The 15170-nt window shown below is 40.0% G+C and overlaps 1 protein-coding gene across 1 annotated transcript in view; it reads left to right on the forward strand.

Moving 5' to 3' along the window:
• The first annotated feature begins 5889 nt into the window (after nt 1-5889).
• The window catches only part of LOC115620936 (sodium/iodide cotransporter), a 44060-nt gene continuing 34779 nt past the window's right edge, over nt 5890-15170 (forward strand). Inside the window, exons 1-2 of the mRNA XM_030514447.1 lie at nt 5890-6025; nt 8580-8638. The gene's annotated coding sequence lies outside the window, so the exon portion shown is untranslated. The remainder of the gene's footprint in view (nt 6026-8579; nt 8639-15170) is intronic.

The raw sequence follows: 15170 nt of genomic DNA on the forward strand, positions 1-15170 counted from the left end.
ATTTGCCATTGCTATTGTTTGATAGACCAAAAATTATGCTAAACGTGAATTAAAGCTAAGCAAATTTAAATCAAAATTCGAAGTCAGTCAAATATGTTATTTAAGCAAAAATTGAACATAAATATTTAGCAATGTAAGCCTTGTAAATACCTATAACTAACTACGTTTGAATAATTACTTAAACATCAACCAAATACATATATGTATGCATAATTCCTTTAACATATAAATCAAACAAAAAAAAAACGAATTGTAAATTGAGCAAGAAATTGCAAAGTAAAGCCACCAAAGAATTGAACTTTCGCATGTAAGTTGAACAAAAACTCTAAAAGTATTAAATTATATGAAAATAAATTTATTGAAAATAAATGCTAAGCGAAAAACAAGCCCAACCAAAATCCAGTTGTAACTTAAAATAGTTTCAAACTTTTAGCATTTAGGCAATCATATATCATAGTTCAGCTAAATGAATGAACATTATAGTACATATAAAATAATAAAAAGAAAAAAATTTAAAAAACAGAAATAATTTATCACCCACTTTCAAGTGTTTGTAAAGTTCGAACTCAGCGCATTTATGATTGATTTATTGTTATGACTTTATAAATATTGTTCACCAGTTCAGTTGGACCATAAAAACTACTTATATATAGTACATTTAAAAAAAAGTCATTTCCTAAGATTTTATAAAATGAGTTGGTAATATGTATGCATATATAGTACATATATGAATTAAAAATTTGACTATAAACAAAGCCCGAGACTTAAGGCAGACGAACACTACATTAATCTACCACTTAAGTGAAATATGTCCATTCAAGGGACAATAAAATTCTATAACATAATACATTACACATTGATCAACTAAGCAACCAAACTTAATTCAGACAACAGTTCTGCCACTTCTCAACTCATCAACTAATTACAATATAGACGATATGCGCATTTGCTACTAAGTATATATAGAACATATATGTAACTACATGAATCTTAAAACAAAAACAATACATGAAGCGCAAAAGAAACTGTTTTAAAATCGCTCTCGTTAGACAACACAAAAAAGCAACAGAAATAAACAGAAAAGTACTCTTAAATTCTTTAAAGGAAAATGTGTTTCACTTGAAAAGCATGGCAACCCTATTCTAGGGGTGGTAACAAGGTCAAGGTGAATGTCACCAGCAACAACTGCTCTTGCGCAATCTACGTAGTCTTCGCATTGCAGCTGCGCGGGCAAGTAACTTTGCGTTATAGCGTGCGAGAATCGTTTAAAATAATAAAAACTTTTTAATCGCAAAACAAGAAAAAAATAAAAACTACAGATTCACACTTTTTGAAGCTCTCTCGTAGTGCTACTTCCCAGTTGAAACATCCGCTGCGACGCTTTTAAAGCCTAGACTATACTGCCTATTGATTTTTCAAGATTAACGACGAATGCCGGCAAGGGAATATTTCACATCGCATTTTACGCGCCAAGTCAGGGCTGCCACCTCTTCGGCACATTCAAACAGCAAGTAAGTATTTCTTAAAGCATACTTGTGGGCTGTGCTTAAAAAATTCAACAGAACTCCCCCACAAAAATGTGGCATACTTTATGCCGCATAAAAAATAATCAAAACAAACAAAAGAGCAAACATACGAATGAATGAGAAATTTCTGCAGTAGATATTAAACATTCTAAAAAATAAAATTGTACATTTTAAATTTATTTCAATTTGATTGAAATATATAGGATATAAATAATAAACATTTATGTAACGTTCAGTGAATTTTATTTCACAACATTCATACATATATTTAAGTATATTTGTTCTTAATCAGCAACAGTAACAAACAGGCGTCCGTCCGTTCGCCAGTCATGACTAAACATGTTATGTAGACTTTCCTAGTTTTGTTGTAATAAATATTATTGTAGTTTTTTGCGTCCCATTTGGTAGTTTTTTGCATCGAAGTGGCCGAATTCAGAGACATCTGTGCAGGAAATTTGGTTCTGATTTGCGTCTCAATTACGTCAGTTCCCCGTCGAACATAACAATTAATGTTGGGTCCTGCAGAGCGCTAATGACAAACTGCAAACAAATATAGGAATGTTTTGTATTCAGTCAACAGCAATTACACATACACCCTTTGGCTTCACATTGCGTTGCAGAGCACAATTATTGTGGCCCCTAAAAAGGCAACTAGTTGCGCTTTAAATAACCCCTCGGTCGCTGAAGTGCCACTAAGATGCAGCAGTCTCATTAATCAGCATTGTGTGCCACATTTGCGCACAGCCAGCAGTGAGGTGCTAATTATACACATACCTGTATCACCACTGCACCGAATGTGCGGCACAAAAACTCAACAGAGTTTGGAAACGCGACAAGTGCGGTGAAAAGCAGGACGAAAATAGAAAGAGGAAGTGTGTTAAATGTGCACCAAGTGTTAATTGCTACATCTAGCTGTGTTCCTGCGCAAAGTTTAGGCATTTATCAGGCAGACAGTCAACTACAACTTCCATTTTTCTAGCTGGCCCGCCTGCGTGGATGCTGGCAAATATTTCAGCAGAATTAAGACAGCAGCTACGTTTAAGTGTCACGAGTGTCTCGAAAAACGCAGACATGCCGAGTTGTACAACTTTTAATTAGTTAATTTAACGCCAGGCACCAACAGGAGTCGCACACGGCGTATGAGTAATAAGTACGCGCTCACACACATACACTAATACACTGACTACCACATGCGACTTAGCTATACACCCTAAAGCACTCGGCATAGAACACAGTGTATAGTTTTCTTCAAGCTGTCAACATTTTGCCAAAGCTCGAACTTTGGCCTAACTGTGCGTGTTAGCCCAAGTTGGTAAAATGCGGAAAGGGGGGTGGCGGTGGGGTGTATGCGGCTGAATGTGCTAAGTAATTTCCCCTTGCGGATGCAACTAATTACTAAACATTTCGCATAAAATTCTCAACTTGACAGCATCTACTATAACTGCATTTATGTATAAGGCCTGTTGTAGCTGTTCCCGTTCTGCCTATCCTGCCCTTCCTGTCCTTCCTTGATATTCTGTTCGTGTTGTTCCTACTCAGTGTTTGTTGGCTGCCATCATTGCTGTGGCTGTCTGTCTATCTGTCTGGCGGGCTGTGTGGTTTGTTATCAACAAATCTACATGCGGTTTTGTGGTAATTCGCGCCACCGCCCCGCCAACCATAACGGCCATAAAGTAAACACAAAGTACAGCCCCAACACTTCCGCCGATGATTATGTGAGGCTGATGGCGATGGCGATGGCGCACCCCAACCAGGTGCATTTTAACCAGCACAGCTAAAGACTTCCTAGACTTCTATGCGCCCGCCCACCCAGCGATGCTTAAGCCTGTGCCTTTCAACGACTCGTCACAGTTAATGGATAGCTTAGTTTTGTATTTGCGATTCTTTATAGAACTGGTATTATGAAGATACTATAAATTACAAGCTTTTTTTAACCCAAATAAATATTCAATTAAAACCAGTATCAATTCGTTGCTATTTAAATGCTGACCATCATTAATCGTGTCACAGGTCATACTTAAGTTTTAAATCAGGCTGCATCGAAATTTGTCAAACCAAAAAACAGCAACAGTTAAAATTCAAGAACAAAATCATACTTAAATAAATCCAAGCCGTTTAATATTCAAATTATGATCTTGAATTTGTCCCCAAACTATCCGTTAGACTCCCAATGATTCAAGCTGCTTTTTCACGATACAATAATATTTTCAAGTAGGGTCTTAAAAATACGAAATATGATCACTTTAATTTGTTGTCCATTGATGGTTGTACTGAACACAGGTGCTGTGTAGAATAAGATTTGAAATTTTGTTTTGGAATATAAGATTTGGGGTATTCAGGGTCAAAAATAAAGAAGGTTATTTCAGATGGTCAAGTTAATCACCAAGAGAAGAACAAAAAGAGAATTGATACAAAAAATTGCTCGGAGCGAATCTACATCACACCAGTTACATATTTCAAATTTAAGAGTCCAAACACAATTCAATCTGCAAAGTATTCTAACACTTCAAAATCGTATTTGAAACAAGATATGTGTCCATTTCATCAAGTAATTCCGATCGGCTTTTTTCTCCTTTTTTTGTGAATTTAAGTAGACGACCGAAAAGTTCTCATAACCATTCCCCAGTGACTAATTTTCAAATGGTATTCATCAATCATAAATCGAAATTACCTGGTGAGTGCGCCCATTGCTTCGTATTGGTGTAAATCTGACATATCTGTTTTTGTTTTGCTTCTGTGAATTTAAAAGAATATAATATGAATTAAAATTACATACTTGTAGTTTATATGTATTCTTTAAAAAGTATCAAAGTTGAATTCAGCCTTTAAGCTGTACGCCCATCACTGTCATAGTCTGCGGATTATTATAACTTAATATTTTCAGTGAAGGGTACACAAAGAATGAAAACGAAGTCCCTTTATATTTTAAAATAGCAAATAATATGTAGGATTAAGCAAAAGTCCACGACAACTATAATTTTGTTGTCCTTGATAGAACGAACCACAGAATCCTCGATACATGCAAGACTTTTAAATAGCTCTGAAATATTGGCATATATCTAGAATCCTTGAGCACTTAATTAACAAATTAAATGAAAACCATGAGGGAGAGGCATGATATATAAGAAACGGCCTGGAACCATGTTGTCATCAGTATGAATGTCTTCTATCATTCGATCTTTATCAGCAGCTCAGGCATCTGTCATCCCTCTCCTTCATACGCGTAAAATTTAGTTGTGACTGTGATGGAATCACAACTTTTGCTCATCACTCAGCAGTGCGCAGAGGAAGGGAGGCACGCAGGCAAGGCATGGAAAATAATCGTAAAATAGTAAAAATTATTTTACACTGTTTTGCATTTAATGCAAAAAGTTTCTGTAGCAGCTCTTCTGTGTGGCGTGCAAAATTATTGCCGGAAGTTTGCAGAAGTTGCAAAGTTTCTAACCAACATGCCGAGTCGACAGCAACAGTGCCGCGCACAGCAAACGAGGCGTTTAATCGAGCAATTTGCCGGGACTCCGGAGGATCCCCGATGATAAATCACACAGCCAGGCATTGATGATGAGTGCTTTGTAATTAGCGAGAGGTCTAGCAAGTGCATACAACAAGTGCACAGTAGTTACCGAAATGACGCATGAAAATCCAGCCAATAGGTAAAAAGTCTATTGGCTTACTAGTACTCGTATCTGTAATGAGCACTTGACTCATGCCACCAACTGTTTCAAGTGCGGCGTGCCTTATTGCATTGTATAAAGGGCAACCAATAACCTAGGTGTTTATTTATTTCATTTTTTTATATTTTTTTTTTGCTCTGTCGCGAGCCCCACAGCCATTGTTGTTGGGCATGTAGCAGCTGTTGTTGTCGATGCCTTGCATGTGTTAATTATTTTTTGTATTTTTTTGTACGCTGCAGCGATTTGTTTGCGCGGCCCATTGACACGCCAGCGGCAATGCACTCGAATGAGTGTCTGTGTGGAGAAGAGGAGAACCACTGGCCGGCCAGCAGTGGTCAGTGGTGGTCAGTGGTGGTCAGTGGTAGTCAGTGGTAGTCAGTGCGCCTAAAAACCGGCTCTGCGCCCAATTCATAAACAACAAACTATAATATTTTCGTTTGCAGCGAAGATGTGCCTTCGTTTATGGTACAATAAAAAACATTAACTATCGACTCTGACGCTGATGCTGATGCCGAAGTCGACAATGACGGTGACGCTTTCATCGGGTGCGGGCAGCAAATCTTACATACGAGCACATATCAATGTATGTGATCGCGAAGCCGACGACGCAGCTACGCCTGCCAAGATCGGGCCAACGCCAACAAAATCGCTGCACACCGAGCTAAGAGCCGCCGCTGATGACAAACCCGTCGTAGCATTCGCATACACAAGTCGCAGCTAGCTCCGATCGATCGGGTGCTGAAAACGTGAAAATATTGTACAAGTTCGAAAATAAATAAAATACGAAAAATACAATTAAACGGTGAAAACGGAAGCATCGCAAATGTACGAGCAATTGAAATTACAATATTTGTCTTTCATTCGATTTGTTGAGGCGATCGCCATTAGCGTGCATTTGTCGTATACAGCAATTGTGATATGCCGCTTATCGCCAAATAGATTCAACACGTTTCAGCGCGTGCATGCAGCATGCATAATCACGCGATCTGTCAGATACATCCAGCCCCCTTTCTCCCTCATTGACTGACGGACTGACGGGACCCTCGGCAAGCCTAGACAGGTCAGCTTGTGTCAGTTCAAATAGTCGCTCGTTCGTGGACTAATTACGCGGCTTGGTTGGTTGGTGTGTCGACGTAATAGGAATAGAAAAACACAAAAACCACACGACCTAAGACACACACACACATATATATATATATATATATATATATATATATATATATATATATATATATATATATATATATATATATATATATAGGTATATACACGTGAATGGAAGGTCGTCGCCGATACATATATGTGGCAAGAAATAATAAAAATAGGCGGCGGAAAATTTTACAAAATTTCTGTTTCTTTTTCTGTGTGCACAACTGAACAAATTCGAGAGAGTGATGTGGAAATTTATGTTTTATTTTACAAAAGCATCCATAAACCAGCAACTATTTCTGTGAAACCTGCTGTTGGCATGTACATCTAATTTGTTTTACAAACGTTTTCCCACAGCCAAAAAAATAAGACAAAAAAAATCAAAAAAAAATTCTGAACTACCCATTAGCAATGCAAATAAATTCATTTAAATACATACATATTTCAAATACTCCGCGCGAACGGAAATTAACAAATGTGGGTAAAGTTTCTTCAAAACTGCCATACGAAACATTGAAACTGGTTTAAACAAATTATTCATACAGAGCCATGCGCCTAATCTATATTTATAGATTTTGTTTACAAATTAAATGCTGTCGGATCCCATGCATGGCATTTTACATAATTCTATCATGGGCATACTATACTTACGGGTGTGTGGACGGACTTAATGATATTTTGTGACAAAGCGAGATCGAAGATCGTTCGCCAGACAAAATAGTATAATGGAGACTTTAAACCAATGCCTCGAAAATCACAGCTAGTTCTATAATTTCATAGCGTTTACCTAATGCCAATTTGAGCTTTGGGTGCACACATCTGGCAACAAAAATTGTGAAAAGTAATAACAATAATGATAATAACTCTATAGAAATAAGCGACGAGCAGCTGCGCTACAATTACACGATCCGCTGTGTCACAGTTTCCGCAAATTATACCAGTTGCTGTTTATCCCAATCGCAACAAAAACAAAAAGACCAGTGTAATTAATTAATACATACCGTTATAAATAAAGCATAAACATTCGAAAGCCAAATCATTTGACATTCAACGCCGCGACGCGCAAGAACGAGGCGCCAAGTGCACGAACAGTGAACGGGAAAAGCAAATTTCGTGGAGCATTGAGGAGGGGAGGGCTGTAGAAGGGGGGCCTGGCAACTGGGCCAATAAATTCGCCGGCAAGCCACACGTCTCTCACGTGATCACATGTCTGTCGCGTGATCGGCAACAAGTTAAGGAATAGTCCGTAAATATGCATCCCCTACTGTATTCAAAATTAGATTTTCCACATGATGGCATCTACTTGTAGTTACCATTTCCATATGTAATTAATTAATCGGTTAGTGAGGAATTGAAACCTACTTTTTTTATTTTTTAGGAGAGCACTTTAAGCTTAATTAGTTGCACCCAACAGTTCTGCTCAAATTGGCGTTTTTTCACAATTCTACCCAGCAGTAATAAGTTGAAGCACACTCCTGACATTAGTGAAAAGCAGACTACTAAAGTGATCTACCAGTCCACTAAGATAAGTCCCAACACTGTATCATAAATTAGAGAAAGGGACTGGTGTTAAGCAAAAGAAAGGGGAATTCTTTCTAGCAGCCAAAGAAAAGTCCCCAGAATAGGGAGACCACCAAAGCAAGTGGTAATGATACTGAGAACTGCTGGGATTTTGTCTAGCATTGGATCAAGTTCAATGACTGCCTCTCTTCCATTTACATATACATATATCATATTTGCTCTCGATGCTTTTGTGATTGTGTGTCCGTGTATTTATAAATTTGCTGTCACTGCAATGTCTCTACTTTTTGTTCCTTGTTCTCTTGCTTTGTTTATAGAGTAGGTTCTGCACTTTATGTGACAAAGAATTCTCCCGAAGCTGTGGGCGGCAATTGGCACAAAAATGTGTTCTATAGCTGCGCATTGGGCACGCAGCCAGCCAAACAGCTGATAAAACATGCAAAACGCGCACCCTATTAAATAAATAAGTAATTTTATTTGACGACAGTTTGTAAACAAACCATAGGCTACTCCTATGTGTTCTTTCGTCCGAAGCGAGCTGACGTATCTGAATGTGTGTGCCATTTTTTGCGTGTGACACCGAATTATTTTTAGCCGCATACTGCTCCATAAATACGTACTTAAATCTTATTTGCCAAAACATTAACATACATGACGTGCTAATTGATTACGAAAAATTGATTCGCCTTCTTATTCATTGCTTATTTAGTTCTGTTAACTGACGACGAGCACGCGCCCATTTGTGTTTTAAATTCGCATTGTTAAAAGGTGAGTACAACTTAAAGCTATTTGTCGGATTATTTAAGATGCGCCACAATACGTACATACATATCTAATAAAAGGACACTTTTTCAAAGACACCAGCAGCAGTCGAACAGATACAATAAAAACGCACGCACCTGCAGCCTTCGGCCTCCCATATCTACCCACTTAGTATCTCCAACCCCCAGTATCCAACACTTTGCTGCGAGTGTGTCATGCAATTTTAATCGGAATTGCATTTTTAATTTTCCTTTTCCACCTGACAGCTTCGACGTAGTCGTTGTCGTTGCCGTCAACGGCAGCTTCAGCGTCACCTTCAGCGTCAGCATCAGCGTCGTCGTCAACGTCAACGTCTACGCCGACGCCAACGTCGATGTTGTTTTTACGAAGAGGGAAAGAAAAATGTGTGCGCGCCAAACAACAGTGCAGCAAAAAATAAAAGCAAATAAATATTAAATGCAATACACTCAATACGCTCAGGCAGCAGCGAACTGGCAAACAGACAGCCAGGGGCTTGGCGTTTGGGGGACCGAAAGGACCATAGAACATACCGGACGGACGATAACCGCCAGGCGCGCTCTACTAACACAGACTGCGACAACAAGGACGAGGACGAGGACGAGACGGCGGACGCGGACGACTATGAAGATGAGGATGAGGACGCAGGATGCGAGCAACTGAGCGAGCGAATAGTGCTCACGTTATTTGCATGAATCTACATTTTAACTATTTTTTACCACCAAAGCCGAGCAGGGAGGGGGAGCGGATGCGGAGCTTGAAAAATATGCGCACGATGATGCTGGCGTGAAATATGCAACGATTTTTCTTCTGCTTTGGCGCACAAGCGGCTTTTAGTGCATACTTGTGTGCGTGTATGTGCGTGTGCATGCGTGTGTGTGTGTGTGTGTGCCTGTGTCCGTCATTGTCTGTGTGAGTATTTACGTGCTCTAAAGTGGCCCGCCCCTCTGAAGTGAGGAAGTATCTCAATGGTTCATTATGTGGCGACCATGGCTAACTGTGCATCAATTAAAAAAAGCTCAGCTCGAGCATAACTAATTAGGCAGGGAAGAAACGGACAGCTTGACATTAAAGTATTCCCAGATATGAGTGACAAGCAAATACTACTATGTGGCAGAAGCAAAAACAGCACAACCACAAAGAGCCACACGCTCTCACATAATTAATACACTTTCCAATGAATAATTCAGCGAGATGCGGCATCGCTGTTCCCCCAATCGATAGTGTCGCATTTTTTCATATTAATGTGCATTATGTGTTGACATTTGAGAAGCGACATCAACAACAAAGAGAAAAACATAAATTTTTCGAAAACCTCGCTCGTGTCTTTTGCTGACGTGCTAATGTTATTAATTATTAAAGCTCTTAATTACTGTAATTTGCAGAGCAGCCACTTTGCTCGATTTGCCACCGCATACTCGTATATGTATAATGAGCAAGTGTCGCCTGGCAAGCGGCAACAATCAACAGTGATCAATATATATATGTTGACGGGCGCCAATGTAAACATACTTTCGTTATGTTATCTTCAATTTGCATGTAATGGAGCACCAACTGACGATTAGATTATTGACTTGCTGACTGGTTGACAGACTGACTGACTGACTTACTGACTGCTTAACTGATTTTGTGTGTATTGTGTATTCCGACTCAATCGATCTCAATTAAATCTTAAATTAAGTACAATTTGCCCATACTAAAACTGCCATATTTATACTTATATATTTATACGTATACTTATACTCGTACTACCGATACAGGGCGTGCTAGTAATACTCTAATGAATGATACATATCAAGGCAAATATTGTTTCAACAAGCTCCTATTGTTGTGACAAATATGCGTGTACTCTGATCAAATATTAGTACTTTGAGCTACCAAGACCAAATATTGATTTTCTTTGAGCATTACTAAAAAGAAGAAATTGAAATGTTATGGATGAGAAAACACTGTTTACTCTTTACTAATCAACATGCTGTTGTTAGGCAAGTGTTTCATTTCCAATTAGTAACATAGTCTCCTAAAAGAATTGAAATGTTAAAATACTTATGAGGTTGTGAGAATTTGTTTGCCAACCACTGTACGATTATGTGATTATGTGCTGCACGTGTTTACGTGGAGATCGCGTGACGAGACTCGCATTTCTGGCCATTCCATAATTTGTGTAAAAACATTGACACCTTTCACTGGCTTGCCATTTGAAAACAAAATTATATGGCTATCAAGCACCTGCTAGGCCTCTGCCCAGCACACAAAGAGGCGGCAAAATGCTTCCCCAATGTAGTGCTAGCTTTTACAATAAACAGCAATGTACCACGGATGAATAAGACGCTCCCCCAACTGATTTCCAACAACCGTCAAAACTGAGGAGCCACTTGGTCTATGTGGCACTGCCAATCGTTATACCCAATATAATATCTGTACGAGGAAGATCCAATAACCGACTCAGGCGGTAGGTGAGGTGCTAAAATGTTGTCAACTCACACCTCCAGCTATCAATTCAATGATATCAATTTAATAAGCAAATTTGTTCAGCATTTTATCATGCGTATAGCCCTTGATGTGCCACATGATAATTGCGTTGATCACATGGCTTTATCCGTTTACCCAGATCAGCTTAGTGGCTATTGTGCTCTTAAGCTAACGAGCAGAGGGAGCTATAAAAGTGAAACTAGTTTTTTCTGTGCCGGAGTGCTAGAAATCGAAGCAGATCTCCCGTTTTGTTCTAAACAAAAGTTGAATGACTTATTGTAAGGTTCGCTTACCCCACAGACTGCCGATTGACTGATTGGCTGACTGATTGACTAACTGACTGACTGACAGAATGACTGAGTGACTAACTTACTAGGTAACTGATTTCATATGACCCGAATAGCATTGTGTATTTCGAACGGGCTCGAATGGGTAATAGTACATATTTTATTTTAGCATGCAAACGGAGGCCAGCGCCAGTCGAAATTGAATTGCAATCGAACAAACAAAATATAAAAACGGCACAACATGAGTATGAGTATGCATGTTGAGGGCATTTATCAATGAAATCGAACATTGCGAGTTAGTCGGAATGTTGTGCAGGGTACGAGAGTGTGCAGCGGGTTCATTGACCCCTTGCAACACGAGTATAAAGCTGAGAATGAAGAGGGCAAGCCAGTAAGCATTTCGCTTTACCTGTGAGCAGCTCTGCATTAATTCCATTCCATTTGTGGGGGCGAGAAGGGGGCACGAGGCGACTGCAAATTAAAAACATGACAGGATGGCGAGCCTAAAGTTGTTGTTGTTGTTGTAAGTTGACCTGCAGCCAGCTCTTCAAATGCCTGAGCGCGCCCTTAACTGCCGTGATTAATGGGAGTTGTCTGAACAGGCATCGGCCCAATGCGTTATTCCAATTGCTGTTGATGTTGTTCTTGCTGCTGTTATTTCAATTCAATTTGGCCAAAGTTGAGCTACGCAGAGCTTAAGTGCATGTCAAAATCATCATCTCATCATCTTGAGTCTCGCCAAAGACGTCTCTGAGGCTCGTGCTTCCACTTGGGCCAATTGTTGGGCAGGCTCTGGCGCTTGCGCTGGCCCTGGCCCTGGCTCCGGCTCTGGTTTAAATGATTTACCGGTGCTCCTTAGCCTTTTTTGTCGGAGGTTTCGAAAAGCTACTTAGCATACCTGCTAATTGCCAATTCTGTTGTAAATTGAATTGTATTGATTGAGTGATAGATTGATAGATTCTGCACAATAGCACATTTTTTTTAGAATTCACCGCAAGTGCCTCGGTACAGTGTGCACATTGAATACAAAATGGCGCCGTTGCCATTTCGTTAGCGGTCTCTGATTGCCACAATAAAAGTGGCAGCCACTGTCGTTGCTCTTGTTGTTGTTGTCGTTAGTGTAGAAGTTGTTGTTCGCAATTGGCGGAAGGGATGAAAAAATGGCTGAAACCAAGTCAGCCGCACAAAATCCATAACAAAGTAATCAAGGAACCATGCGAAACGAACGGCGGCGGGAGGCTATCGGAAGCCAAAAAAATAATAATAATAATAAGAAGAAAATTTTTCTTGTGGCTGCAATTTGTTGCCCAGCACGCCAGCAAAAGCAACAACAAGAAACAAACAAGCAGCTGAATGCGGTGCAGCCCAAACTGTGTCCATGTGCGAGTTCGTGAGCCTCCCTTGGACTTCCTTTCAGCAGCTTCTTCTTCTTGTCCGTCGTCGTCGTCGTCTGTGTACCGCCATACTTACCATAGCCCTTCGTTACACTGCGAACTCCAGCTGCAGAGTAGTTCGACAACAAAAGCGACAGCAACAGCAACAGCAACATTTACAACAAAAGCAACAAATTTGAGCAACAAGCCCTGTTTTCGATAGTTATGCCCCACCTCCCAACAAATTTCGAGGCTTGTATTTGCTTTTGACTGTTTGCCTTAATGCTGTTGTTCTTGTTATTTTATTTGCTCCTGGCTGTAGGCCCATTTGGCAACCGATCGAATTGCATGTTACCAACACACTCACAAAAGCCGACCGAATGTTTTTTTTTTTGTGTCTTTCCGTTCGATATTGCAGCAAAATAATTGTTATTGTTTGATGCACTTGCCGGCAGCTACCAAGTCTGTGTTGGCCCGCAAAGAAAAGCAAATCCCTCCCTAGGCATTGTATAGTATGTGGTGGGCTGCTTGTTATTCTGTGATGATATCGCAAATTTCATTTTGCTTGTGCTTGCATTAAATCTCACCGAGTCTCACAAAACATGTCGCTAACGAAATAGTACGAGTGCACTCAAAACAGGTAAAGGACAACAAACTGGAGTATTGCAGCCGAGAGTCCCATAGACGTTCTGATAAAGTTTATTTATCGTAATTCATGATTATACTAACTATAGAAAATCGGTAAACATTTTGTATTCATATGAAACGATAAAAAAACACAGCTGCCAGACCGGAAAACTACCAAGATAAGCTTAAGCTGTTTTGATGTCCTTCCGAAAGAGTTATACTTGACAGTACGAGCCCAACAAAACTTTTTTAAAACATTCGAAATAAGAAATAGTAAAATGGGTACAAATGGGTACTCGTGTGCCTGAGCAGTAACAACAACAACAACATCTGCGGGCACTACTTGGCCTTATATACATATATGGCTGTAACTTCCTGTTAAATCGGCCTATCATGATGAATTCGGCATTAAAAAAATAAAACAAACTTGCACAGCGTACACACATAAGGCATCTTTGTGCAAAATTTGGTGTCTCTTATAGTCTCTGAGATCCAGGTGTTCATACGGACAGACTGACAGACGGACAGACGGACAGACAGACAGGGCTAGATCGACTCGTCTCGTCATGCTGATCAATAATATATACACTTTGTGGGGTCTGCCACGCCTCCTTTTCCCTGTTACATTTTCAGCTCCCGCAAACCTAATATACTCTTGTACATTTTATGTACAGAGTATAAAAAACTGTTTGTACCAACTAAAACCTCATATACTATAAGTATGCTGCCGGGAAAAGAGAATGTAGAAATGGAGATATTTAGAGATGTCAGACAAAAACGTGTTCTTAAAGAAACTATATCAGAAAGCGGGTAATAAAATACAAGAGAGATATCGACCATCGCAAAAGTTATCTTTTAAAGTGTGCAAGGCGGGCCCTTCGGACGCTAGACTTCAATTGTTTAATGTAGTGGGTCCACAAAGCGCTTTTGCCCAAGTGTATCATTTTATTTTCGGCTGCCTCCTAGTGTGTCAGTTAGTTTTAAATACTCGTAATCTCGTAGAAACGAAATTTTAGAAATATGTACATGTGGGGTTTCCCTTAATGTTGTGGCGGGTGGATGGGGAAGATGCCAGCACTGCTGCATAATTCCATCAAGCAAAAGTCGAGTTGCAGTCAAGTGCAGTGGAGTGTGGTGTCGTCGTATTCCCCGTCCACGCCTTGTAGTGTGCGATGGCGCCAAAAGTCAGGCCAACAGCCGACAGCCAAGAGCCAGCAGCTACGCCTTGAAGTATGCTGTACATGGCTGTGCTCAGTTGCCACACGCAACATAGTCATAAAAATTAAAGCCTGCCGTCTAAGCGCTCCAGCCCCGTCCGCTTGATGGCTGCCTGCAAGTACAGAACTTAGTTCATGTTGCATGCAACATTGCTATTTATGAACTCGACAGGGTGTGTGTCTCTGTGTTCTGCTCTGGTGTGCGTCTGACGGCAACATGCACTATAAATCGCAGCAGATAAATTTCAGATTTCGTTCTTTCTCCACTCGCACACGACGGCTTCAGACTTTCAACTGCACAAGTGTTTTGGGTTGTTTGTGAGAGTGTCTCCCTCAAAGGGAGGGGGGAAGAGGCGAGGCATGACTTAAAAATGGCTACGAAAATATTATTCCAATGTGCAGAAACTAAGCTAAAATTGTTTTCATGCTCCAACTCCCCCTTGTTCTCCTTTTCCCGCACCATGTTCATTTTTATTTATGTCAATTGTTGGCCGCTCCCAGGACTTCTGGTGCCTGTTACCGTAAATCTTTTAGCACGCTGCCC

This window comes from Scaptodrosophila lebanonensis, unplaced genomic scaffold, assembly GCF_003285725.1.
Source record: "Scaptodrosophila lebanonensis strain 11010-0011.00,11010-0021.00 unplaced genomic scaffold, SlebRS2 tig00000024-arrow-pilon, whole genome shotgun sequence".
In the NCBI taxonomy this organism is placed as follows: domain Eukaryota; kingdom Metazoa; phylum Arthropoda; class Insecta; order Diptera; family Drosophilidae; genus Scaptodrosophila; species Scaptodrosophila lebanonensis.